This window comes from Cervus elaphus, chromosome 19, assembly GCF_910594005.1.
Source record: "Cervus elaphus chromosome 19, mCerEla1.1, whole genome shotgun sequence".
Taxonomy (NCBI): domain Eukaryota; kingdom Metazoa; phylum Chordata; class Mammalia; order Artiodactyla; family Cervidae; genus Cervus; species Cervus elaphus.
In genome coordinates this window covers 36,823,447-36,850,401 of record NC_057833.1, presented here as the reverse complement: position 1 = coordinate 36,850,401, position 26,955 = coordinate 36,823,447, and the positions used below count along the sequence as shown (strand labels likewise).

At 49.7% G+C, this 26,955-nt stretch overlaps 1 long non-coding RNA gene across 1 annotated transcript in view; it reads right to left on the bottom strand.

The window, feature by feature from the left end:
* Positions 1–7,914: 7,914 nt before the first annotated feature.
* Positions 7,915–26,955, bottom strand: part of LOC122675813 — a 48,380-nt gene continuing 29,339 nt past the window's right edge. The window contains exons 6-8 of the long non-coding RNA XR_006335351.1: positions 11,301–11,422; positions 8,463–8,512; positions 7,915–8,072 (exon numbers count right to left, since the gene is read on the bottom strand). This is a non-coding gene — a long non-coding RNA (uncharacterized LOC122675813). The remainder of the gene's footprint in view (positions 8,073–8,462; positions 8,513–11,300; positions 11,423–26,955) is intronic.

The window sequence follows — 26,955 nt, the reverse complement described above, 5'->3', positions numbered from 1 at the left end:
GCTCCTTTTGACAGTTTCCACCCATTGCCTTTTCAAAGCTGGGTTTCAGATCTATTTTTGAAGGCCTTCCTGGGCTGCCCTCTGTTCTGCTGCCTTCTCCACGGTTGCACCTTCCCTTGTCACGTTGGGTCTCCCCTTGTGTCCTGGACACACAGTAGCTTATGTAAACTCATGGGACAAGCTAGCCAGCATTAATCCTAGGAATCCTCAGTCTTCCACCTGCCTGGGCTTGCAATCCTTTTCTACAAAGCCATGCCCCTCTCATCTTTCAAAACTGCTCAAAAACTCACCTCCTTTGTGAACCATGGCACAGTGGGAGAAGCATATTTCTCTGGGTTTGAATCCCAGCCGAATGTGTACAGCGGGTGACCCTGGGCAAGGGTCACCTAACCTCTCTTTGTTTCAATTTCTTGATATGTCAAATGAGGGAAGCACCCCCCTCACAAGATGGAGATGATACAGTGAAATAACCACCCCTGGATGCCAGGTGCAGTGCTGGGGGCTGTGGCACACATTAAATGCTTGATTAATGTTTCCCTTCTCTCCTTCCACCCTGCTCTGACAGCACAGTCTCCCCTCTGCACTCTAGCCCTTAATGATCTTTATAGCTACATCAGTCTCTCTATATATGTTCTCGGATCTTTATCAAGCATTCAGTTACTCTTTCATTCATTTGACATTTATTGGGCCTTTATTATTTGTCTGATGCTGTGCTAGGTCCTGGGGATGATTGTGACAAAATTCTTGTTCTGCAGAACTCACAGAAAATTAAGAGGGTCAAATATGTTTGCAGATTAGTCTAGGGTCTTATGGTAAGTGTCACAGCAGGTGTGTGTGTGCAAGGCGATCTAGATCACAGCCTGTGAAGTGACTAACACTGATTTCAGCAATCAAGGGCCTTAAATTCAAGGGGGTGAGCCTTAACTGAGCCCCTGCTGGGTGCCAGCATGGTTCTAGGCACAGGGAATTCAATATAAAGAAGACAACGTCTCTATCCTCAAGGAGTGCAGGGTCCAGTGGGGAAAACAGACAAGAGGATGTGAGGATGATACCAGGTGGAGAGTGCCTATGTGCCCAGGGGGCTGTCATGCAAGGATGGGAGCAAGGAAGGCTTCCTGGAAGGGCTGACATCTAAGACTTGAAAGACAAGCAGGAATTGGCTAAACAAAGGAGGGATGGAAGGTCTATCCAGGTAAGTCCGGGAGGAGTGAGGCCAGGTGGAGGGCTCAGTAGCTCTGTATGGCTGGATGTATATGCATGAGGCTCAGAGCTTCTAAGAAGCTCTCCTTTCTTTGCTCCTCTTCCCCCCCACAACATCCTTTCTCCAGTCAGAGCCCTCAGTCCCAGCTCCAGGGCCGCCCTATCCCAGAGGATAAGCTCAGGAGCTATGCAGTCCAGGCTCTTCCTAAGGGCTGGGAGAGTTGTAGAAGGAGAACAAGGAGGGAACACCTTTGGTGGGTGCTTGGGCTGAGATGGAAAGAGGAGAGAATTCCCCCATCCCCCGTTCCTCACACAAGGACCCTGAGCCAGGGTTGGCTTTTGCTGTGGTCAGTCCGTGGTAACAGCTGCTAGATATCAGGAAAGAACCTGCTTCCTCAGCTAAAACCTCCCCGCCCCCAACACCTCGGCCCCCCTGCTCCTGCTAGATCATAGACCCCCCCCCTTAATTTGGTCAAGCTGAAGGTCCCCCACCTTCCTGGTGTTTTACTACACAGCCAGAGGGAAGCAGGGATGCCCAGCACACCCCACATCGACTGATGGACAGACATGCGATCACCACACTCACTCCCACAGTTGCACACTCACACACGTGCACACACAAACTCACAGCACCCACGCACACACACGAACTCTCACAACGCTTACCCACACATCTGCTCCTCCACACACACGTTCACACAGCAGAAGGGCACAGCCTGCCTCTGTTCTATAAGTTCCCTTTGGGGGGTACCAGTCCCCTGGAAGGTTGTGAAGCCCTGGACCACAGAACCCCAGCATCGCTCGCTGAGAGGGCACCAAAGGGTTAAGAGGGAACATTTCCAGGGAGTTTGCCTCTTAATCAACACAGTTAATTCTTTTCCTTTTACAAACATAAATTCTTGGCAGTCAGTAACCAAGAAAGAAAGGGGTAAGAAAAAAAACCTTAACCCAACATTAGTCAAATCTTTGCCTCTTCCTATTTTTTTTTTTCCCAAGTTAAAACTCAGGGGAATTCAAAGCAATGAGAGAAATCCCAGCCCAGATGGAATGTTTTTGCTAATATACGTCTGCAAGTTATTTAAATGTATGTTTAAGTGTGCATGTGTGTGTGAGAGAGACAGAGAATATGAGAGCAAGCAAGTATGGTTGAGTGGTGTGTGTGTGTGTTTGTGTGTGTGTGTGTGTGTGAGACTGGGGCAGACAACAGAGCCGAGGAGTCACCAGAGGCTCTGCCTGAGCCCAGGTGTCCTCTAGCCTCAACTCTCCTGTCTAGACCTGAAGCAGGACAAAGCCATTACAGGACAGTCCTTGTCCTTCAACCCAGGGTCTCCTGGGACAACAGCCCCTGTCCTTGTCCCCTCAGCCCCAGGATGGCCTGGGTAACACTTTCTGTCAGGATAGATAACACACCCACCACACACTTTCTTGTCCTTTTTCCTGCTTAGCCAGAAGACTGGGGGCTGGAGTTTCCAGGCCTGGAAGAGAGGGACAGTTGAGAGGACAGTAGGCCCCACCCCTACACAACAGCACCCCCCTCCACCACCACCACACACACAAGGGCCCTGCCTGGACTGGAAATCAAGGCTTAGGCTCTAATCCTGGCCTCTCGGGGTCTCCTCTCAGCGCTGTCTCATGATCTTCAGAACCCCCGGTAGTTCCTCTCAGCTTTGAGCCTCACCCCTCAGAATGCCTCCACATGGCAGGCCTAACCCTCACCCACACACCCCACCTCAGCAAAGCCCCCCACCTGCCCCTACAAGAGCTCCCAGCCAGGTTCAGGGTGCAGGGGCTTTGCAGACAAACTCCTCAGCATATGCTCCCACCTCCCAGCTCTCTCTCCTCTGCTCCCTCCTGAGCTGACTTTAATTCTTTTCATCTTTCCTCTGAAATCACTCCTCTGGTCCCGTAATCAGCTGTGTGGGTTCCAACTTCCCGATTTCCAGGGGGAGATTAAGCAGCTTTCTTCATCTAAAGGCACGTTGGATGGCTGGGCCACCCTGTGGGCTGGCTGGACCCCTCTATGGCAAGGCGCCTGCTCTCACTCTTCTGAGCCCTGGCCACCCTGTGTCCTGGGCCTTCCACAAGGATCTTCCCAGGCCCCCAGCCCACCCTGGTCCCCAGAGATTCCAGCCCTCCCATCTTTCCCCCTTCACACAGAGGCCTCTCGGCATCTCCAGCCAGGCCCAGAGTCTGCAGTCCACAGCCTTCTCTATCACCCACTTTTGGAAAAGGGGAGATGGGGGCAGGGATATGGCAGCACTCAGAATCTGGAATCTGCAGAGGGAATTCTCAGTCGGGTTGACCACCCTTCCCTTTCTCCTAGGGTTTCTCTGCTTCTCCCACCCACTCTTGCCCTCAGAGGCTCTTTTTCTGAGATCATGAACATCCATGGTCTCCCCTGGATGACGAGGTGACATGACGAGCCAGCTTTCAACTCCCTAAGAGTGCATCATCTACCCCGCATCTCTTCTGGAGCCACCTCAGGGTCTGGTGCTCAGCTAAGCCCTGACTTGAGACAAAGCAAAATGGGGTCAGGGGCACATGCTGCCTGGGAGGGGCTGTTGGAGAGAGGGACACAGAGAGAGAGAGAGTACAAGAGAAAGGAGAACTGAGCTGTGAATTATGTGCCATTTCAGCTTGTCTGATATGAAGCTAGGGTATAGTGGTAAAGCTTAGATCTGACTTTTCAACAAGGAGGAAACAGTTGCCTAGAAAAGGAATTCTTGAGACGGAAAGAGGGAAAGAAGCCATTCTGTGGGAAGTCTCCTGAAATGTCACTTTGTTAGGGCTTCAGTTTCTTCTGAAATGATTTGGGGCCTTGGGCCTCCCTGGGGACCCTGGCTTCCTGCCAACAGGACCCTTGGGTCTGTCTGTCTTGGTCTGAGGGCTTCAGAGAGTCCATGAATTCCCTGACATCAATATGCAAAGTCTCAGGACATGAACAGTACTATGATGGGAGAGACTTCACAGCCTTAATACTGTCCCCAAAAGGGTCTCTCATTCTAAGAAGTTAAAAACCACCGAATCAGAGGTTAACATGGAAGTGACACATGAGGCTGGCCAAAGTGACCCGAAAGATGGGCCTGAAGTGGAGCCACATGACCTCTGGCTGAACCAAGCAGACTGAGTCAGATCCAGGCAGTGATGGGAGTCTGAGGAGCTGACCTGCACTTCTAGATGGGAGGAGGGGCAAGGAGGGGTTCTGGAGATGACCCAGGTGTCTGGAGACCCCCAGCTTAGAGCAGATCTCTGCCAGGTGAAAATCCCACGGCTCACACGACACTTTCATTGGACTCAGCTATTTGCGGGCTTTAGCTGCTGGGAACTGGCAAGTACTAGCTGGCGAGATGGTAAAGGTGACCCAGAGAACCCTAGGTCTTCCTGGAGCACAAGTGAAAAGTGCACAGAAGTGTCTGTGTCCATAAGTTTCACAATATGTACCAAATTCATCCGTCTCAGAGTAAAAATACAGTCCACCCTTCAAGGAGCTATGTGTGTATCCAGGACCAACGTCGGCAAGTCAGAGGAATCCCAGAGGCATAGAGGGCAAGGTCAGTCAGTGCCAAGGGGACCATCTGGAGAGAACAAGAGTTGTTTAACAAAAAATGTCCATTAGCCCAACCCCACACTATGGGGACTACGCACTAACCAGGCTGCTGGAACTTTCTGGGTCACAGTGCCCTCTTCCGTGAAGTGATGAAGTTGGGCTGGAGGGGCTCTGAGGACGCCGTCAGTGTTGACACCTCAGGTTTTAAGAAATGCCTCCTCTGTCCCCTCCCTGGAGCTCTCATGGGGGCGGAGTGCAGAGGTGGAGATTATCCAAAAGTCAAGGGAGTAGTCCCACCCTGCCCACCCTGCAGGAGCTCCAAGACCAGCCACCCAGGGCCTCTGCCCGCTCCCTCCTCCCACAATGTCAAGTTCCGTACAGAAGAGGCTGTGGGAGCACGATGGGTTCTCTCTTTGTGTTTTGATTTGTTTGCTTGCTTACTTTCTTGCTCAAATCGAGTGCATTCAGGGGACAGGAAGTGGGAGGCTGGCTGGGACAGGTGAGCAAGGAACAGCCTGGACCAGCTTGTTGGCTGCTCTCCAGCCGGAAGGTTGGGGTGACCAGCTGTGAATTCTCCCTGGGTCCTGTGAGGACAGGCACACAGCGACTACTGCCACACTAGCCAACCCCTCAAGCTCCCTCTCTAGAGCCTCATGGCTGTAGAATGTTTTCTTCTACCCACTGCATATCCGTGTGCACTATAAGTGTGTTCTATAGATATGTAAGTATACATGTATTAATAGCCGTTGTTGTTTAGTCTGACTCCTTTGAGACCGCATGGACTGTAGCCCACCAGGCTCCTCTGTCCATGGGATTCTCCAGGCAAGAATACTGGAGTGGGTTGCCATCTCCTTCTCCAGGGGATCTTCCAGACCCAGGGATGGAACCCTCATCTCCTGCATTGGCAGGTGGATTCTTGCTTACTGAGCTAGCACGGAAGCCCACACACAGCTAGGCAGATATGAATCGGTTTACGAGGTAGTGGCAGGGCTCCTGCCCGTGGCAGCCAAGCTGCTGTCAGGGCTCTTCACAGGGCAGCTCCCCGTCTCTCCCCACGGGTCTCCCCCGTCACTTCCGCCTGTGACTCCTTTCCCCCACTCCCCAACGTCAAGCTGTCATCATCGCCAACTCCTCCCTCACTTTTCTTCCCCGCAGCCCGGCTGTTGCTCTATCCTTATTCTTCCTCCACAGCAGCTCTGAAATCTGTTCCTTTCTTGGTGTCCGCCCCCTCCATCAGCATCCCCCTCCTGTGTCCCCATCTCTCCTGTCTCTTGTCTCTGCTGGCTTTTTTTTTTTTTTTGGCTTCTCCCCCTTTCTGACTTTGTGCTTCACCTGCTCTTTGTCCATCTGCCTACCCCTCTCCGTTCGTGCTTGTTTCGTGTGCAGCCCTGACTCCTGGCCCCTCTGAGTCCCGGTGCACCTTTCTCTCAGTTGGCCTCTTTCTCTCTGGTCGGGTGTGGGTGTTTGTCTTTATCTCTCCACTGTCTCCTAACAGGTCACAGCCGGAAACTCCTTGGGGAAGCAGGGTTTGAGCTTTCTTCTTTCTAACCTCGCTGTCAAGTTGACTTCCCGCCTGGCCTGAGCTCTGAGCAGAGCAGAGGCATCGCAGCAGGGAGACTGGCCTCGGCCTGAGATCCATGGGCCGTGGGGAGAACAGCTGGGCCAGAGGAGCCAGTGAGACGGCCCTGCCTGTTACTAAAACAAGTGGCAGGCCTGGCTCATTTGCATGTCGGGTCTCTTTTACATAAATCTGCATGTCAAGCTGGAGGCCCAGGAGCCAGGTAATGCAAAATGATGCAAAATAAATTAGTGTGCCCTTCTGCAGGTGCAAGCCAGCCCTATCCAACTGACAGAGCAAACCCAGAAGGGCTGGTGTCCTCCTAGAGTAAGGGGGGAGTGGGGAAGTGAGGGATTGGGGAGATGGGGCAGGGGCAGAACCTCTGGCCTGCTCTCTAGCCTGGCTCCAGGGTGGCCCTGGGAGAGAGGATGGGCCACCATGACTGGAGAGGGCTATGAAGCCAGCCAGCTTGGACCACAGGCTCATCCAGACCCTGGAGACTTGGATTCCAGGGCTGGGAGAGGGGGCATTTAGGGCTCACCCCATCCGGTGGGGGAAAAGGAATAGGAGAAGGACCTTTCCAAGGTTACCCAGCCTGATGTGGCAGGGCCCAGCACAGAAGCCTGCACTCCTGGCTCTCAGCAAAGTAACCTCTTTGTTCTGTATCATGGGATAGAAGTGGGTGAATTTCACTGGGGGTCTCCAGTGATTTGGGGGGAATCAAATCAGGGATGTCAGTCTACCCTTCTACTCTACCTGGCCTTTGGGAGTGCTGCCCCTGTGCTAACCACCTTGGGGTGCCCTTCAGAGCTCCCTGACCCAGACCTGGGGTCCTATTCCCCCTCTAGAAAAGGCAGTGTGGGAAAGAAGTAATAGCCATTCTCCCTCTGCATTCTCTAGCTTCTGCGAAGTGTGACTTCTTGGCTCCCCTCTGGATTGGGAAGTGGTTCCTGAAGCCCCAAGGCTTCTGAGAGGCCCCTTCATGTGAGAGGTGGATGGAGGGGGGGTTGCAGCACCACAGTCTGCCCCAGGCCCAGCTCTGTTTCCCCTCTGACCCAAAAGGTGAACCAGCCATGGGATCCCAAATGCTCCCAAAGACCTCTCACCCTCTCCAGATGCACCACACAGCTTGTTTAAAGGGGACCCACGGCCAATCACATCTGTGCTAACTAGGACGTCCGCTCCAATTCTCCTTTGCTGCAGGAAGCTGGCCAACAGAGCTCCATCCTGCCCTGAAAGTGCAGGCTAACCGTGGGGATGGCATCTCAGGGGGCGGGGCACCCATGGTTAAAAACAATGAGCCACATCTCTGCCTGTGTAGTGCTGAGGCAATTTACCAGCCGTGTGACCCAGGGCAAGACACCTGGCCTCTCTGACCCAAGTTTTCTCATCTATAAATTCCGGTAAGCATTCCTACCTGGTAGGGTTACCGTGAGGCATAAATGAGACAAAGCATAGACAGCACCCCACACAGTGCCTGGCATAAAGGAAGCAACTATAAATGGTGAAAAAGTGAAAGTGTTTATTGCTCAGTCATATCTGACTCTTTGCAAGTTGATGGACTGTAACTCACCAGCCTCCTCTGTCCAGGGGATTCTCCAGGCAAGAATACTGGAGTGGGTTACCATTCCCTTCTCCAGGGGATCTTCCCAACTCAGGAATCAAACTGGGGTCTCCCACATTGCAGGCAGATTCTTTACTGTCTGAGCCACCTGGGAAGCCCAGTAGTATTACTCTTGCAAATACAGGTATCATAACCAGGCCAACCTAGGTCAGAGGAAGGGGGTGGGAAGCAGAAAGAAGTTCAGGTGGGGTCTCTCTCTCCCAGTGCCCTTCCTCTTCCCATCACCTTCTTCTGTTCCCCACCCTCCAATCTAGTCTCCAGATTTGTTCCAGAGGGAAAGTATTAAAACACGCCTACTGTCACGCCACTTCTTTGCTTTAACTCCTTTCTGGCTCCCTGTTGCTCTTAGGATAAAGCCCACACTCCTTAACATGGTCTTACAAGACTTTTTGTAATCTGGGTCCTGCTTATCTCTGAGCCTCATCTCTCAACCGCTTGTAACCTAAGCTTTGGGACCACAGTTGCTCAGACACGCATGTTGGCACTCACCTCCAGGCCTCTGCACGGGCTGCTTCCTGACCCCAGCTACTCACCTCTTCTGCAGTTTAGAAGTTGCTTCCTCAGAATACTCCTGCTCTCCTGGCTGAGGATGAAAAGAGAAGGGTTTATGGAGCTCCTCATCCCAGGAGATTTTTCTGAGGTTCAGGAAGTAGGGATGTCTAAGATCATTTAGTCTGCTTTGGCAGAGAAGAAACCCAAGACCCAGAGGGAGGGGGCTTCCTCCAGGTTCCCCCCAGCCTCCCTCCACACTAGCACAGAGGGAACCAGTGACCCCTCCAATCAGGGACACCTCCTCTGACACCAAGGATGACCTCTCATTCTAATTCATTTGCATCTAATCATTTAATCACCTCTCCCAGGGAGAATGAATAAACAGAAAAGACCAGGAGACCCAAAGGAATGAATTCCAAGCCCTCGGAGAGCCCACAGGGATGTGTGTGTTTTGGGGCCAGGGGTATTTTAGTGACTGTTCCCCTGGGGTCACTATCTCCTTTTCCCTCTTTATCAGATTCTGGTTGGCCTCATCTGCCAAGTGAGAGGAGCTTGTGACCAAGGAATTGAGGGGCACAAGGGGCTCCTTGGGGAGCTGTGAATTTAAAGCATGGCCAAGTGAGAACCAGTCAAGGCCAGTGCTGCAGCTTAGAAAACAAACAAGTTCTGAAACCAGAAAACCTGAGTTTAAGTTCCACTTGCTAGCAATGTGAAAGTACAAATCAGTGGACCTCTCTGTACCTCAGTCTCTTCCACAGTAAAATGGGAGTAACACAATAACTGTTCCCTCACCAGGCTGTCATGAGGGTCCGGTGAGGGAACAGGTGGGAAAGTGACTCCTATACAGTTCAGTAATCAGCATGCCTTCTTTGTGAGGCGAACATGCATGGGAAGATTCTGATCGGGAACCAGGCTCCGAAGCCCAGAGCTGATTGCTAACTCAGCCCCCTGCGCTTGCTGCCATCCTGTGCCTAATCTGTTATGGACTGAAAGGTGTTGGGCTTATAAATATTTGCTTCTTATGGCCAGGCTTTCCTGAGTGTTATCAGCCTGGCTGATAAGATAATCCTGCCTGGTGGGGCGGGCTCTGGCACCTGGCATTCTGTGTTGCAGGTGACCTAGCAGACTTAACTTTTTAATACCTAGCAAGTCAATACAGAGGCTCTCGGCTTACCAGCTAGGAGGGGCCGGCCAAGCAGGACTCCGAAATTAATTGTCTTTGTTTCTGCATCTGATGTCTAGAATTGACCGGAGACTCCAAGTTAACACCTTTCCTGCCAGATGGTGACTGGGTCTTCACTGGCTCCACTGAGCTCAGAACCAAAATGATTTTGAAAAGACTTGAAGTGAGCACCCTTCTCCTTTAATTAAGCACAAAATCTCCATATCTATTTCAGGCTTTGAAAAGTGAAACCCAGAGAAGGCAGGTTACCCAGGCAGAGGGGAGAGGTGTGCGGAATTAATATTCCATCTCTATTTTTCCTGTGTAATTTAATAAGTTGACTAAGCTTATCAGGGGGACCTGGGCTGCATTTAGCTCCTGGGCAAGCCGGGCTCACATTCTCGCCTCACTGGCCAGGTGAGGTAAGCTGGGGTTCAGGGGAAGAGCTGAGACCCCTCCGGCCTTTTGGGGGCACCCATGACCATTTGGCGGCATGCTCCTCCTCCCTCAAATGCTCTAGCCTGACCCTCAAAGTTCTAGGTGCACCCTGAACCGCCTTGGACCCCCCCGCCAATCCCCCCACTGCCTTTCACCTCTCCCAGCTTTAGGGGGCATGTGGACTTGCTGGTATTTTTTAGAGAGTCTTTTTTTAATTGGAGGATAATTGCTTTACAAAGTTGTGTTGGTTTTTGCTGTGAAACAGTTTTAAATATACCTGTAACCCCTCCCTCTTGAGCCACTCTCCCCCATGACTTGCACATATTTAAAGAAGGCAGGGGAAGGGGAGGGGCTGTGCTGGGACTGCCCCAGTCCTGTACCTCCAGGAAGAAAGGTAACTGCCCAGACAGGCTGCTTCCCGAGGTCCAGCAGACCCTTCTCCCCATCCTTCCTTCCACCCCATCATTTTCCCTCCTCTGCTGGTCAGAGAGCAACTCCAGGACTGCTTTTCTCTGGAACTGAGGGCTCTTGGGCTCTCAAGGAATCTGTTTCACAAACATCAAATTCTCATAGAAAACTTCAGAATCCCGGGAAAGAAATCCTTGGAACCCAGTGTGGGAAACATTACTCTGGGCTGTCATCTCTTTTTGAACATCCACTGAGCTCCTCCCGCTCATCTCCATGAGAAGCACTTGGGGGCAGAGAGGATATCAGCATAGAATATGTTTCCAAATAAGGGGGAGGGGACTTTAGAGATCAGTGAATCCATCCCCTTTGCCATGGATGGACAGAATCAAGTTCAAGGAGGGAAAATGGTCAGTCCAATGAGTTCTCACTACTGAAGCTGGGCCAGTGGGGCTTCACTGGGGATTCACTAGTGGAGGGTGCATATAACACTCTAGGGGCTCTGGAGTCAGAGGGACCTGAGGTCAAATTTTGGCTCAGCTGTGAGACTTGGCCAAGTTATAAAAGCTTCTTTGTGCTTCAGTTTTATCATTTGTAGGATGGGATAACAGTAATCACTTCACAGGGTCAATAGATGAGATGAGGAATGTTACCTGCCTGACATGTATTACTCTAGAACTTCTTGAAGGAGTGGCTTAATTTTATTTACCACTGTATCCTCAGACCCTAGAACATGCCATGCCCAGAGCAGCAGTGAACAAATGCATGTTGAATGGATGAATGCAGCATATAGTTCTTATTATCACTCTTACCCTTAATGGTTCTTATGATCACTGTTACTGACCTGAGTATTTTCTTGTTCAACTTCACTCACCTTTTCTTTTCCTCTCCTGGACTCTTTTCTCTGTTCACTCATTGTAGCGGCAGGTACAGGGGCATTCCTGCAGACGTACACCTTCATACTTGCACTGCTTCTGTCTCTTCACCTCTTCTCACCTGCAGGGGGAGAGGGAGAATCATGAGGCTGAATCCATACCTTTGCTTTCGTACTCAAGCCCCACCCAACTCAGGGTTCAAATTGCTGCTCCCCTTCATATATCTGAAATCCTGTCTACTCTCCTCTAATATACTTAGTGCTGCTTAGTAAGTCAGGGGTGGTGGAAAAAAAAATTCCCACCAGTATTTTTTCATTTCCAAGGAAGGCTGTCCTTTTGGTTTTGTTTTGTCTGATTCAAAACTGACTGATGCAATTCCCTTCTGCTCTCACAAATCAGGGCCCTCAGCAAAGAAGGAAACAGAGCCAAAGAGAGAAGAGAAAGGGTCAGCCACTTTCTGGAGATTTATGAAGCTCCCATCCGAGCAGAGGCAGCTGGACAGTGCTCTCCTAGGTTCAGGCCTCGAGTTTCAGGAAAACAAAAAGACTCCAAGACGCGCCTTCATTTGAGTCATTTGGGTGGAGTTGGTGTTTTTATCTTTGTTATCTTCCTATTTCCCTCCCCTGTGAGCTGAGTGCTTCCGTCTGCCTTTGGGGTCTAGGACAACTGGGCCAAAATACCAAGAGACGATCCTTCCGTTCTCTCAAGTCCCATTCTCAGTCCTTTTGTCCTACTCCTGGGCTTAGGGTTTAAGTTCATTTTGAATTGGTGATCATCTTGAGAGGAAAACACATAGGAAGTAGATAGACTAGACTGTAATATGACATAAATAACTCAACCCTACAAATTAACACAAGCCTACACCTGAAAGAATCAGACCACAAGCAAACAAAAATTTGGCTAATAACAGAAAATAATAATAAGGCCTATGGCCTTTAACTAGATCAGTGTGACTTAAATTGTAAAGTGAAATACTCAATCCAGATAAACTTTAAGGGTTGGTTTGGTTTATGTACTCCCTTAATATATATGGGTAAAAAACAGATTCTGTTTACACTCATCTTTTCAGTAACCTAACTGAACAAGTTTGTTGTTTTTTTAGTCTCTAAGTCACGTCCGACTCTTTTGCGACCCCATGGACTGTAGTCTTCCAGGCTCCTCTGTCCATGGAATTTCCCAGACAAGAATACAGGAGTAAAAAAAAAAAAAAAAAAAGAATACAGGAGTACGTCGTCATTTCCTCCTTTGGGGGATCTTCCCAACATGGATTGAACTCGCATCTCTTGCGTCTCCTGCATTGGCAGGTGGGTTCTTTACCACTGGTGCCATTACTAAATTAATAGAAATGTTGACTCTATACAGATAAGTGGTTTCCATCTTTTTGAGGGTGGCCAGCCCCCTGTTTGAGTTCAGATCTTACTGGGCACAGGGCCCGATGGTGAGCGTCCAACTCCCTGAAACCTAACCAAGCAGGGAGGCCAGGTGGGGGTGGTCCACCTAGTGGGGCTCCAACAAGCTGAAGCAGGTAACAGGAGCATCTCTTACATTGATTACAGGCCCTTTGAGTGGAAGGAATGCACCTCCTGAGTTGAGAGTGGGCCCTGTGCATCAAGTCCAGTAGATGGACAATTCAAGTCGATTATAGACTGAAGGCTTGTGTCATCCCTGATGTGGTGGTGTCATGCGGATGGTGATTGCAGCCATGAAATTAAAAGACGCTTGCTCCTTGGAAGGAAAGTTATGACCAACCTAGACAGCATATTAAAAAGCAGAGACATTACTTTGTCAACAAAGGTCTGTCTAGTCAAGGCTATGGTTTTTCCAGTAGTCATGTATGGATGTGAGAGTTGGACTATAAAGAAAGCTGAGTGGTGAAGAATTGATGCTTTTGAACTGCGGTGTTGGAGAAGACTCTTGAGAGTCCCTTGGACTGTAAGGAGATCCAACCAGTCCATCCTAGGGGAGATCAGTCCTGGGTGTTCATTGGAGGGACTGATGTTGAAGCTGAAACTCCAATACTTTGGCCACTTGATGCAAAGAGCTGACTCATTTGAAAAGACCCTGATGCTGGGAAAGATTGAGGGCAGGAGGAGAAGGGGACGACAGAGGATGAGATGGTTGGATGGCATCACCGACACAATGGACATGGGTTTGGGTGGACTCTGGGAATTGGTGATGGACAGGGAGGCCTGGCGTGCTGCGGTTCATGGGTTCGCAAAGAGTCGGACACGACTGAGTGACTGAACTGAACTGAACAGGAGGTGGGGCCTTTGGGAGGTGATTGAGTCACGAGCATGGAGCCCTTATGAATGGGATCCATGCCCTTCTAAAAGAGACCCCAGGGACTTCCTTGGTGGTCTAGTGGTTAAGAGTCCTTGCTGCCTATGCAGGATGCGTGGGTTCAAACCCTGGTCAGGGAACCAAGATCCTGCGTGCCACAGGGCACAGTGCAGCCAAAAAATTATAAATAAAATAAAGAGACCCGAGAGAGCTCTCTCACCCCTTCTGTTAGGTAGACACAGTAAGACAATGATGATCTGTGATCTAGGAAATGGGATCTCACCAGACACTAAATCAGTTGGCACTTTGATCCTGGACTTCCCAGCCTCTGGAAGTATGAGAAATAAGTGTTTGCTTTTGAAGCTGCCAAGCTATGGTGTTTTTCTTGTAGCAGCCTGAATGGATTAAAATAGCATCCCAGTGCATTGTGGGAGCAAGAAAGAGTCTGAGATGGGCATCAGAGCTGGAGTATGGAGTAAGGAGGCATGGGGCTGGGGATGTTCTTTGCCAGCCTGGGCCCTTAGCCCCAAGAAGCATGCCTCTTCCTTGGCCACCAGAGACACATTAAAAACCCTGTGTGCTCATCAGTTTGGCACCTACTGCTCTGTCTGCCCCTGACATTGGCTCCCTCTTGGCTCTCTCACAGGCCAGCATACTTGGACTTGGCCGCCTGGTCCCATTTCTCCTCCATGACTGTCTTGAAAATCCAAGACAGTCAATTATTGGAAATCCAATTATTGGTAATCAGGCACCAATAATTACCCCCAGGCACCAAAACTGACCTCCAGCCCCACAGCTGCATCCAACTCAGGTGCCTGGGACACCACAGCCCACCAGACTCCTGAGGGGGTCAGGGCAGAGCCTGTGGAGGAGAAGAGGTGGGAACTAGAAAATAAAAAAACTTGTGTCAAAATGGGCAAGGAGAAGAACAATTTAAGTGAATATTAGAAAGACATTTAAAAATACACCCCTGTGGTGCATGGTATGAGTGGGCTGGGGAGGAGGACTTTGACATTAAATTGATTTCCAACACCCTCAGGCATAAACAGAGACCCTCCCTGCTGTGAACCCCCATAAGGTGGCCTCAGTCTGATTCTTTTGGCTTTTAGGTGTGACCTCTGAGGAATGACAGAAGAGAATGGCTGTTCAAGCTGAGAAAAATTTATTCAAACTCTATGCAGTGTGCCAAAGCTCCTTTTTTGTTGTTGTTGTTAGCTCTGTCTTCACTCCAAGAATGTCTTCTTTTTCATTTCTGGAGATCTCAATGCTTACAGCAATCACCTGGTCTGGGAGTCCTGTTTGTCTCCTCACAGTAAGCCTTGCTTCTATTTCATAACATCCTCCCTTTCAACTCTCAGTACTTGTCAGCAGAGAGTATATAGGAAGCCATCAGATCTATGAACCAAGTTATCAATATTTGCCTTCCTGCCTCTTCATGGGTCACAAGCTCTGACGCAGAAGTGATGCTGCTGGATGAGTCTTTACTCAGTTACCCAGACACTCACATTCCCAGAAAGTGCACAACACCAGGAACCGCTGTCAATCCAAAAAGAAAATGTCTTTTTGGAACCACTCTAGCTTTACCTCATCTTCCTCCACAAACCTAGCCTTGGAAACTTTCCTATTCAGCTTAAAAAAAAATTGATGACAACTTGGATGGGAACACAGATAGCATATTTGTCAAAATTTCAGATGATACAAAATCACTATTAAGTAGGGTAAAAGAGTAAGGTTCCAAGTTTACCTTGATAGATTGGACAAGGAACTGAATTTAACCAGATGAAATTTACTACCCTTGGGCTCAAAACAAAACAAAACAAAAACCCAGCACAGCAGTATAATTTCAGAATTTGGAAGAGGGAGCTAAAAGAGCCACCCATTGGCTGCAAGTTCAGTATCCGTGCATGCTCAGTCATGCATGATCCTGCAACCCTGTGGACTGTACCCCACCAGGCTCCTCTGTCTATGGGATTTCCCAGGCAATGATACTGGAGAGGGTGGGTTGCCATTTCCTCCTTCAGGGGATCTTCCTGAACTAGGGATCAAACCAGAGTCTCCTGCCTCTCCTTCACTGGCAGGTGGAGTCTTTACCACTAAGCCACCTGGGAAGTCAAAATTCAACGTAAGCCAAGGGTATAATGTGACTCTCAGAGCACCTGAGGTGAGTTTAGGCTGCGTCAGTGAAGGGTAGAGTCAAAACAAGGAGAGCAGGAAGTGATCCTGCTCTCAGCGCTCCTGGACCACACCTGATGTGTTGTGCTTCCTTCTGACATCGCTCTGGGATGAACACTGACAACATCTGAGGGGTGGAAACAGGAAGACAGAGAATCTGGAAATTATAACAAATGAGAACTATAAAAGAACTAAGGAAGTTTAACCCCAAAGAGGAAAAAGATTTAAGGGGGCATGAAAGTTGTTTTTAAGTGCTTTAAGACTAATCTCCTATACAAACTGGAGACTTTTTTTTTCTTTCCCAGTTTTAGAAGACAAAGGTAGCCACATGAGAATAAGTAACAGGGAGCTAAATTTCAGTCTGGTCTGAGGAAGAACTTTGTTTTGTAACAGTGAGAAGTGTGCCAAGCTAGAATAATAACTGCCTGATGAGGTAATGAGTTCCCTGTCATTGGAGAAATTCAGGCAAAAGCTGGAGGACCACACATGAGGGATGTTGCAGAGGGAATTCTTGTATTCATCAGAGGATCAGATCAGATGATCTTTAAGGATGCTTTCAACTCACAGATACTCTGAATTTCAGGGTTGTTATTACAATTTACTATATATTACTTATATGAAGATATCTAATTCCTTTTGGTAAAGTAATAAAGCTGCTGAATTTCAGAAATACTTTCCAGTTCTTTTCACACTCAATTTCAATTTCAGATGGAGTACAGTGGAGACAACTGTATAGGTTCAAACTTGGTTCTGTTACTTACTAGCTGTGTGACCTTGGGCAAGTCGCCTCATGTCTCTGAGCCTCAATTTCCTCACCTATGAAATAGAAATAATAATAGTACCTGCTTCATAGGGATGTTATGAGGATTAAATAAACATTTGAGAAGCGCTCAGAACACTGCCGCATACAGTAAGTATTACAAATGTGTTTGTTAAATTTAAAATAACGTAAAATGGCTGAAAATAAAGAATGGGAATGGTCTCAAATTTAACAAATGGTTCAAGGATGTCCTCCTTCTTTACCAACTCATCACTAGCAGCTCTGGCTGTAAAATAGCCGAGAACCCAGAGGCAGCAAAGAGAAAAAAAAAAAGGCAAAAATCACACAGGCTCCCCAGCTCTCAAGGGGGAAGCAAAAGCTTCCTGTGATTGGTTTACCGTAACCTCTGAAAAGGGCTGTGTGTTTAATGACACCAGCTTATCCCTTCCTCCCCCACCCCTCCTCTCTCCTCTTGGAGTTGCTAGGAGGCCAGGGGTGTGCTGCATCCTAATAAAGCCGAGGTGGGGGAGGGGGGGCAGAGCTTGTTAGATATACACGGCCTGTCTGCGGGAGCTTAATATCCTTTTACTGGAATAACTATTGTCCCAGCTTCTCAACGAATACCGACCATCATTAATAAAAGGGCTAATAAAAGCATTTATTGCGCTCAGGCAATAGTCTCGCTTTTTCTAGCTCCAGGGCCTTGGCAGAGGCAGCTATTGAGGATAAGAACTGGAAAAGTAAGACTCCCACTGCAAGGCAGAGATCAGCCCCTGCCCCAGCCCCGACCCAGCACCCTCCCCCCAGGCCTGGGCAGCCAGAGCAGTGGGAGACTGGGGCATGAAGACAATGAATGCATCACTGAGGCATCAGGCTCCTGGGTCTTTTTAAAATGGTAATATGGGGTGGTGATGCTTAAAGAAAAAATGGTCCTATTACCAAGTTCTCTCAAGAAGCTTAAAGCACTTCACCTTGCAAGACTGTTATTCCCATTTTACTGAGGGGAAAATAAAGGCACAGAGCGATTAGGGGCTCATTCAGCCATATGCTGTCTGATATCCTTGCCAGAACCAAGACTAGAATACAATGTTCCTGACTTCCAAATCCAGAACCATCATGAAATTTTAAAAAGGGCGAGACTGTATCTATCTCTGTCCAGCCTCCGATGTGGGGAATCAGTGAAGGCTGTGATCATCATCATTGCTTCCCTAAATTATTATTGTTGTTATTATAATAACTAGTGGGTAGAGTTGAGTGGGTGGTAGATACAAGATAATTACTAAGACCCCAGAATTAAAGTGTTGAGTCTCTACTTTTCCACGGCCGCTCAGAGATGAAAATGAAAGCTCTCCTCCAGGGAACTCTGGGAAGAGCCCTAATCTTGAGATAGCGTGAATCTGAGAGGGGAAGGCAATGGAGAAAGGCCAGGAGAGGCTTGGAAGCCAGCCTTGGAGACGCTGGGATTCTTGACTGTGGATGGCAGAGGAGCCTGAGAAGGCATAGTCAATCCAGCAGGTTCACATCCTGGCTCTGCCACTCCTTTGCTGTGTGACCATGGAAAAGTTACCTAACCTCTCTGAAGTTCAGATTCCTCAGCTGTGAAATGGGGATAATAATCATCCCTACCCCTAAATCTGTTGTAAGTAAAGATTAGAGGAAAGACTGTGAGAGCTCAAAAACAAAAACCTGAGCCTACAGCTTGCCAGTGAGGAGGACTAAAAACTGTGGGGCTGCGTGACTCTCCCGACATCAGGACGACACTGGGAAGCAGTCTTTTCCTCAGGACTACCCAGGTTCAGCGGAGAATAACTTTGGCCTTAGTTTCCCCCCTATTTAAGACAGGGCAACAAAATCTCTGCCCTCAGCAACTCTCTGCCCCCCCTACCCCGTGAGGGTTGTCAGATGGATGGAGAAGAGATACCATCCTTGAGAGGAAAGGTGGGCGTTAATAACAGCACCCTGGATCTCTATTATTATTGTCATTATTCCAGCTCTGTCCAGTAAGCAGCGGGGACCCAGGTGATTCACGGTCTGCACGCCGCAGCCCTGGTCCACCTGTTGCAACTTGCCTGCCTGCCAGGATTCCTCCTTCTGCGAGGCCTCCACCTCTTTCTCAGCTCATACTGGCAGCTCAGGGTTCTCCGTCACCAGATGGGATGGAGGCATGAGGGGGGCATTTGGGAACAGAGCACCCAGCTTAGAAGGGCTGGGACTCCTACAACAGTGGCCACAGCCCTGCCTCACATCAGCAGCCACAGAGTAAGCCTAGGGTATGGGGCGGGGGGTTGGGGCTGGGAGATTATGAGTTTCAGATCAACCACTCCTTGAGAGATCTCCCAGTCCCTTCGGAGGATGGCAGGGACCAGGGATGGCAGGGATCAGGGAGAAAAGGGTTCAGGCCTGGGTCGGTCCTGTGGCAGTCCTTCTGGGGGAGGGGGCGGGGGGTGAGGTGGGGATGATGGTGTTGGGGGGCAAGTCCCTATCCACCTCCAGGGGGCCTGCTCTGAATGGCAGAGGTCTGGCATAAGGAACTGCCTGGAAACTGGGTAGCATCAGAGGCTGGTTCTTAAACTCTGTAACCCCAAGTACTTGGGTCCCAAGGTTTCAACAACAGCTAGAGCTAAGGAAAGGGAGCTGGGGTGCTTCTGACAGTCATGAAGCACCCCCCCACCCCTGCCTTGCAAGCACTCTATAAATGTGATCTGAACATCTGTGACTCACCCGCACACACCCCTGCAGTTTCGTGGTGAGGACACAGCTAATCATAGCTAGTGTTTGGGGAGGAAGAAGGATTTTGCCACAAGCTCCATGACAGACTCTCTCCCTCCTTCTCTGGGATGGTGAAGCGGGTATGACTGGCCGCCAGTTTGGCAAGGAGTTTCTGCCTCCCTGAGGATTGGTCCTGCCTGGGACAAGAACACACCCCCAGAACAGCCATTTATGTCGGGGTTGGTTCCCTGGTTTCTGATCAAGGTCACATCAGGAAGATCAGAGCTGGAATCCCTAAGATCTACCGGAGATGTTTGTTTTGGTTTTGTTTGGGCTTGTTTACATTTGAGCTGGAAGGGGCCCAACTATAGGACATCTGGCTGTATCTGTCACTCTAGATGAGGAAACTGAGGTCTAGTGAGGCTGAAGTGACTTATCCAAAGTTATCTGGAGTCTTTTCATACCGTTCACCTGATGCAAAGAGCCGACTCATTGGAAAAGACCCGGATGCTGGGAAAGATTGAAGACGGGAGGAGAAAGGGGTGACAGAGATGAGATGAGATGGTTGGATGGCATCACCAACTCAGTGGACGTGAGTTTGAGCAAACTCTGGGAGTTAGTGTAGGACAGAGAAGCCTGGCGTGCTGCAGTCCATGGGGTTGTAAAGGGTTGGACATGACTTAGCGACTGAACAACAATTTAGAATCTTAGACACAGAACTGCAACCCTGCCTCCAGATTCAGCATTCTTTCTGTGGACTCTTCTCGGTCCATTGTGAATCCTGAGAAACAACTACAACAATGCCAGCTCCCATTCATTGAGCATTTAATGTGTGCCAGTTACTAGATTAGGTGGTATGTACACCACATCAAGCTGAGGATATATATGAGGTGCGACCACATCAGAGAAGTGGTTTGCATAGATCAATTGTCTGTTTTCTTTCAGGTCTGAGGCATAGTGTTTCTGTGGCACATTTTCAAACCATCAGCCATTTGGGATGTGCTGCTTTATCAACTGACTCTGCACGTTCTATATATCAGTTCTCCAGAGTCCTGGAAATCCAGAGATAAAATAGGATAGGGTCCCCCCACCCCCGCAGTGTACTAGAATCAGTAATTTACCAGAGTTAAAGAAAAAGGGCCAGGAACACAGGTAAAAAAAAAAAAAAAATCCTGGGGAGATGGAGGCTTCTTGATAGATTTTAGCAGGGTTTTGAAGGGTGAGTAGGAGTTGGCTAGGTGAGGTTAGCTATGAATAGGAGAAATAAAATGCATGCAGAGAAAACAGCAAGCAGAAAAGCTGTAGGGAAAGTATTTTATGTGTTTGGAGACAACAAATAGTTTGAGAGGGAGTGGAGGGATGAGGGGATGGTGGGAGACAATGCTACACAGGTGAGTTGAGGTCAGCAATGAGGAAGGTCTAATGCCAGGCTAAGTAGGGCACCAGCCTGGAGTTCAAGCTTTTGAGATCTGCTTTGAAAGGACTCTGAGGTTCTCATTCCTAGCTTTTATACATTCATATACGCACACTAAGTGGCTTCAGTCGTGTCTGACTCTTTGCGAGTATGGACCTATGGACTGTAGAGCGCCAGGTTCCCCTGTCCATGGGGATTCTATTCTCCAGGCACGAATACTGGAGTGGGTTGCTAAGCTCTTCTCCAGGGGATCTTCCCGACCCAGGGATTGAACCCATGTCTCTTACATCTCCTGCATTGGCAGGCAGGTTCTTTACACTACCATCTGGGAAGCCCCCACGCATATATGCATACATACAAATCAGAGGTAGAATATATATTTGGCCTGTCTCCCCCACCCCACCCCACCCCCACCTCCCTATTGGTCTGGGCACCTGTGAGTGTGTTCATCCACCTGGAGCGCTAATTAGGCCCTCTGGGGAGTCTGACACCAACCGCCAGCTGTGGTCACAACCGCCAGCTTGTGGCCTCTGCACAGGAACTTTCTCGGTGCTTCTCTGGTGTTCCCCTCATTACTGGGTGTTAGTGGAGCCTTGACCACATGGCATTCTGCTTGGTCAGGGTTTGTCAGACGGCCCATGCAGTGGGGCACGTGTGGAACCCCCAGGTGGGTGGTGGAACTGTAACAACTCCTTCCCTGTCCCTCGTCTGGCCCCAGCTCCTGGCCCCCCTCAAGCAAGGCTCCACCCCCATCAGAACCGCCACCACCACCAGCTTCCAGCCCAGGGGTTTTCAGCCTTCTTCTCAGAACAGCATGCCTTCCCTGCCTCCTCCTGGCTGGTTTTTCAGCCCACCCTGCCTGGATTTAGGGGCATTCTCAGGTCTTCCAAAGTTGAAAAAAAGAGATCCTCACCACCATATGTGTCAAGATCTTCATTTTTAAAATCAAATAATCATCCTGAAGGATGCTTCGTGACAGAGGACAGAAGATGAATTTTGGAGCCTGACCGTCTTGAACCCTGGCTGTGTGACCTTTGGCAAGTCACTTCTCTGAGCTCCAGTTTCCTTATCTGTAAAATGAGGATGTTGGCCCTCACTGCACAGGGATTAAAAGAGATAAACATGCAGGATGCCAATCAAGGAAGGGCTGAGTTCAGCAGAGAGACCCAAGCAGGACAGGACACATTCCTTTGCTTCCTCTTAGAACAAGTACCTTTAGCTTCTGGGACCTAAAAAACCATAAACCAAACAGAGTATATTCGATTGGGTCTTCTAGCTGTTGTGACTCAGTAGTGAAATGGGGTAGAGCCCATTCTCCAAACAGCTCCCCAGGCCTCTGCCAACCAGAATGTGTCATTCCTGTTCCAGAGAGAACAAAGGGCTCAAGCCAAAGCCGTCCGCCAAGGTCCTCAGACAGGTGGCTCCTGGACTGACCTCTGCCGGCCCATAAGCTCCACAGTTTCACTGTTCCGCCTGGGCTGCGGGCTGCGGGGCTGGTTGGTGGAGTTGGCTTAGAGAAGGGTATTTTGTATTTGGCTTTTGGAATGACTAATGAATGAGCTGTCTCCACTGCAGGAGAATTATGCCACTTAAGCAAAACCCAGCCGGGCTGGTCGGCTCAGAGATAGCTAATAGGAAATGCCTGTCAGAACACTGACGCTTCAAAGCCAAATATATTCTCACTGTGTTCTCTGTTTGCTAAGTTTACTTTATGCAAAATATAACTCAGCTGAAAATATGTAGATGGCAGAGAGCTCGCTCCTTCCCTCTGGAAGAAAGAGAGACAAGGAGGATGGGGAGGGTAGCTCCCAGTTAACCCTCCTGGTCCCGCCAGGCTGAGGATGAGCCAGGCCTTTGTTTGACCAAAGAGCACAGACCTTGCCTTGCAAGAAAGTCTGTGCCACTAATGGACCCATAACAACCACAGTCCTCAAAATAGAGGCAGCCCTCCCACACCATGGGAACAGAGGGAGCGTGGGCAACAGATAGCATAAGTGGTCCAGCCATTTCATGAAGCTGTAGGGGCCATCGAGGGACCAGGAGGGTGCCTGTGGTCTTTGGTGGTTTTACCTGCCCATCCCCTCTCCCCACAGGTGAGACAAAGTCCTCTAAACCAAGAAGCAACGGAGGAAAGTCAGTGACTTCCAGAACCTGAAACACGGTGGCAGCACCTTGGTCACTGAATTGATGCTGAAACAACGTATCCCGTTGGAAGAACACTGAATGAAGGGTCAGGGTGTTTCTCGTGTGTGACCTTGCAAGAAACACTCATCTCTTTGGGCCTTGGCTTCACTATTTATAAATGGAGAGATTGGACCAGCTCAGCAATTTCTGGGGTCACACTGACCCAACACTGTCTAATATTTAACATGATAGAATGCAGGCAGGAGTGTGGAATTGGACCCACTGCTCAATTCCCTGCCTCTCCTCTCTCAAGGATTGCCAGGGGTCGCCATGAGGAGCTGGGTATAAAGATAGGTGAGTGAGTGGGTAAAAGTTGCTCAGTCATGTCCGACTCTTTGTGACCCCACGGACAATACAGTCCATGGAATTCTCTAGGCCAGAATACTGGAATGGGTAGCCTTTCCCTTCTCCAGGGGATCTTCCCAACCCAGGGATGAATCCATGTCTCCCACATTGCAGGTGGATTCTTTACCAGCTTAGACACAAGGGAAGCCCTCACATCCATAAAAGATGGGATCACTTTTAAAGAGACACCTGAAATTTCTCAATATCCGAAGTGGGACAGATTCTCCAGGCCACAACCAGGGACATTAGTGTGAGCAGATGCTCTGCTGAGGAGGAGCAAAGAGATATGGACTCTTATAGCATTTGTCCTGGAAACACTTTACTATGTACAGCCACAGTCACCAACCCACTTGGCAGCAGTTCAGCCCCTCTTCCCAGATAAGGGGTATGGCCTTCCTTGAGGACGGCACTTGAGTTTGAGTTTATTCCTTCAGGATCACAGCAAGAGCTGGGCCCAAGAATCCTGGGGCTTCCTAGAAGGACTTGGAGAAAAGGCAGCTCCCACATTGTTCCAGGCAGGGTGGGACGCAGACAGAAACCAGACCCACCTCTGCTCTCAAATAGCTCCTGCTTCATTGCAAGATGGGCACGTAAGGAGGAAACCATGGATGTGGGAGGGTTCATCACTGGCTGACTTTTTAAGCCCATTGGAAGCTCACAGAGGCAGAGGCCCTGAGCAGCCATTGAATGCCTCTGAGCTTTAGGTCCTCATCTGTAAAATGGGGATAATTATTACCTGCCTTAGAGAACCAGATGAGATGTATCTAAATGCCTAACACACCACTTGGTATGTTTTAATCGTTTGATAAAAGGGAGCTATTACTGTTTATTGCCAAGGCTCAGAGGAGAGCTGCTCTCGGCAGAATGGGTTCCAGGTGAGCAGAGACTCATCCATCCTTTTAGCACTTGGGGCCAAGCCTGGGGTGTCTGGACCTCCTGGCAGGCTCCTCCCTGGCTGCCAGCCATCGCTCCATTTACCTAGTTTGCCTTTTCTTTGTGTGCAAAGAACATGGGAAAGCCCTGGCTTACAGTCCTCAGAGTTGGCTTCAGAGCCTGGGGGCCTTCAGTGAGGTGGGGTGAGAGGCAGGGGCCTGCCGTCTTAGGAGGAATCCAGCAGGACAGCACAACCAGGCACAAAGGGTGCCCGCGTGGAACAGTGGGCCTGGGGAGCGGGGGGCAGCTGGGGAGTCTCAGTACCTCCATTAAGTCTTGCTCATGCACCCCGCCTTTTATTCTTAGTTGAGTGATTGATTCTGCTCAAAGTGGAGCAGAGTCCAAGTCAGGATATGTTGGGGAAAAAAGGCTGGATAATGTCCCATCGAGTGGGGTGAGGGGTGACTGGGCAAGGTTGCAGGGCAGGACCTGGGGCTTGCAGGGACATGCAGAGGCTTCAGAGCAGGCACTCCTCAGGGACAGAGGAAGACAAGGGGTGGGAGTCGGTGCAGATAGACTCAGGCAGCCAGCAAACCGCAGAACAGGGCAGAACCAGTTAGCAGGTCAGTGGCAGCCGGCAGGAAGCCTCAGCCACAGGGCCAGGGAGGCCCTGAGCCAGGTTCGGCCAAGCACAGGGACTGGCCCCCTTTGGGGGGGGGGGGTGGGGGTCCCAGGGCCACAGAGAAGGGCTCGTCACGGGTGGAGAGCAGCAGGGGAGCTCTGTGATGCCCAGGGAGCCAGGTGGAGGAGCCGAGACTCACTTGGGCCTCCTTAGAGAGCCACCCAGGTGTAACAGCAGGGTACCACAGCCTGTCGAGCTCACAGGGCGATGGCAGGTGGTAGGAATCACACACGGACCTCAACGCACAGGCAAGGGCAGGGGTTGAGCTGTGGAGGAAGCTCGACCAAAGCACTGACTTAGCTGCCAGGGTGGCCAGACATGCTAACTTCAGCCACCAAAGGAGCAGGAGAACATAGCTCTGTTCGGGTCAACCTGGAAAGCTGGTCCATCAAGCAGGTGGGGCAGAGCAGCAGGAGTCCAGAAGCCAAAAGGTAGTAGTGACCAGGTTCTGGGTGGCTGGACCTCAGCTAGAAGTGGGTTGCAGCAGTGGGGTAGAGGACTGTCAAGGCCTCATTCTCAGACAGACGGCTCTAGAAAGAGTAGTCAGGAAAATGAACTCTGGACTCTGACACACCTGGTTTGAATCCTAGCTTCCTCCCCTCAGTAGTTATCTGATGTTGGAGGTGACACTTAATCTCTCAGTTTTCTTATCTATAAGGCAGAGATAATCAGCGTCTACTTCTTAGGAGGTGAAGATTAAATAAGGCCATTTGTGGAGCTTCTGGCACACACAGATGTTTACAGAAGTATACCTGTTCTTATTATGATTATTAGCCCCTGAGATTGTCAGGTTCCAGAAAGTGAGAAGGAATTTTGAGGTTTGATGGGTAGGACACGGCAGAGCCTAGCCCGGAAGAAAAAATCACAAAGGCTCCAACCACAGATAAGACCCTGCTCAAATCCCTCAGCTAGTGGTGCCAGTCTGAGACCTTTAGCAAGTGACTTAGTCCCTTCAAGCCTCATTTTCTCATCTGTAAAATGGACACACCACCATCTGCCTTTTGAGGTTGCTGTGACAGTTAAATGAGATAATGTATGCAGAGTGTCCAACCCAGTAGGTGCTTAGTTAATAGTTACTCTATAGATGAGGCTGATATGTGAGGGAGCGGAGGGAGGAAGGGAGCCAGGGGGCACTTGGGAGCCCAGGACTCTCCCCCAGATCTTGGATCTACTGCAGCAGAAATATTAATACTTTTTCCCTGCAGAAGCAGCCAGAGCTACAGAAACTACACAGGTATATACCCTGTAAACACACGTGAAAACTCTGGATTCTACCTGCCTGGACAGGACTGGCTCAGGAGCCAGGTAAATCATGTCTGATGGTGGAGGCCAGCAGTGGCTCTGGCTTGGAGAGACCCAAAAAGAGAGAACAAGGGAGGGGCTGGTGGTGGAAAGAGATCTTTTTCATTGACTCAGTAAGTAAATAAGTGCTAATTGTGCACTTTCTGTGGGTTAAGTCCTATAGACACCAAGGTGAACAAGACAGTTGTGGTCTCCACGCCTCCCATAGTGAGCATACTGGGGAAAGCAATGACAAGGGAGCTTTAGGAAGATCATTCAATGGCTACCTTTGGGAAATGAGGTATGGAGCCTGTGTGAGAGTGCTTGCCAGGGTCTAGGAGAGGGAATGAAAGCCTTCGGACCATCCTGGCAGAAAGAGCATCAGACAGACCTGGCTCTGCCTCTGACCAGTTCCTTGGCTCTGGGCATGTTAGCCTTTTTTGGGTCTTCAGTTCTCTCCTCTGTAAGATGAGAAGCATGGTACCTGCCTCACAGGGTTTTGGGTGACTGTTAAATTAGGTGATGCATAGAAATCTTGGCTCTCAGTACTGGTCAACATGTGCAGGCTGTTGTTAATAAGAACGTTAGCAACTAGGTGAATCCAGGAGTCGCACTGAAGGAATAAATGCCAAGACTCAGTGACTGAGTGTGGGAAATATTTTAGTTGACACCCGGGTGATTTTAAGGTGACTGAGTATCATTTGTGGGTTCAAGTTCCTCTGCTGGGGAAGAAGGTTTGGACTAGAGTGGAGTGGGGAGACCAGTGCCAGCTGAAGAATTCTGAAGTCATGTCAAGCCAGGATTTATGGTTCAGTTTAGGGGGGAAAAATACTTGAGTTCGGCCTCTGGGTTAAACATTACCACCTTTATTTTCTCTGAGATTCCCCCAGAGAGCAGGTGGAAGACATCCCCCAGAGCCTGAGTCAGCGCTGGACTCCCTTGGTCCTTGGTTCA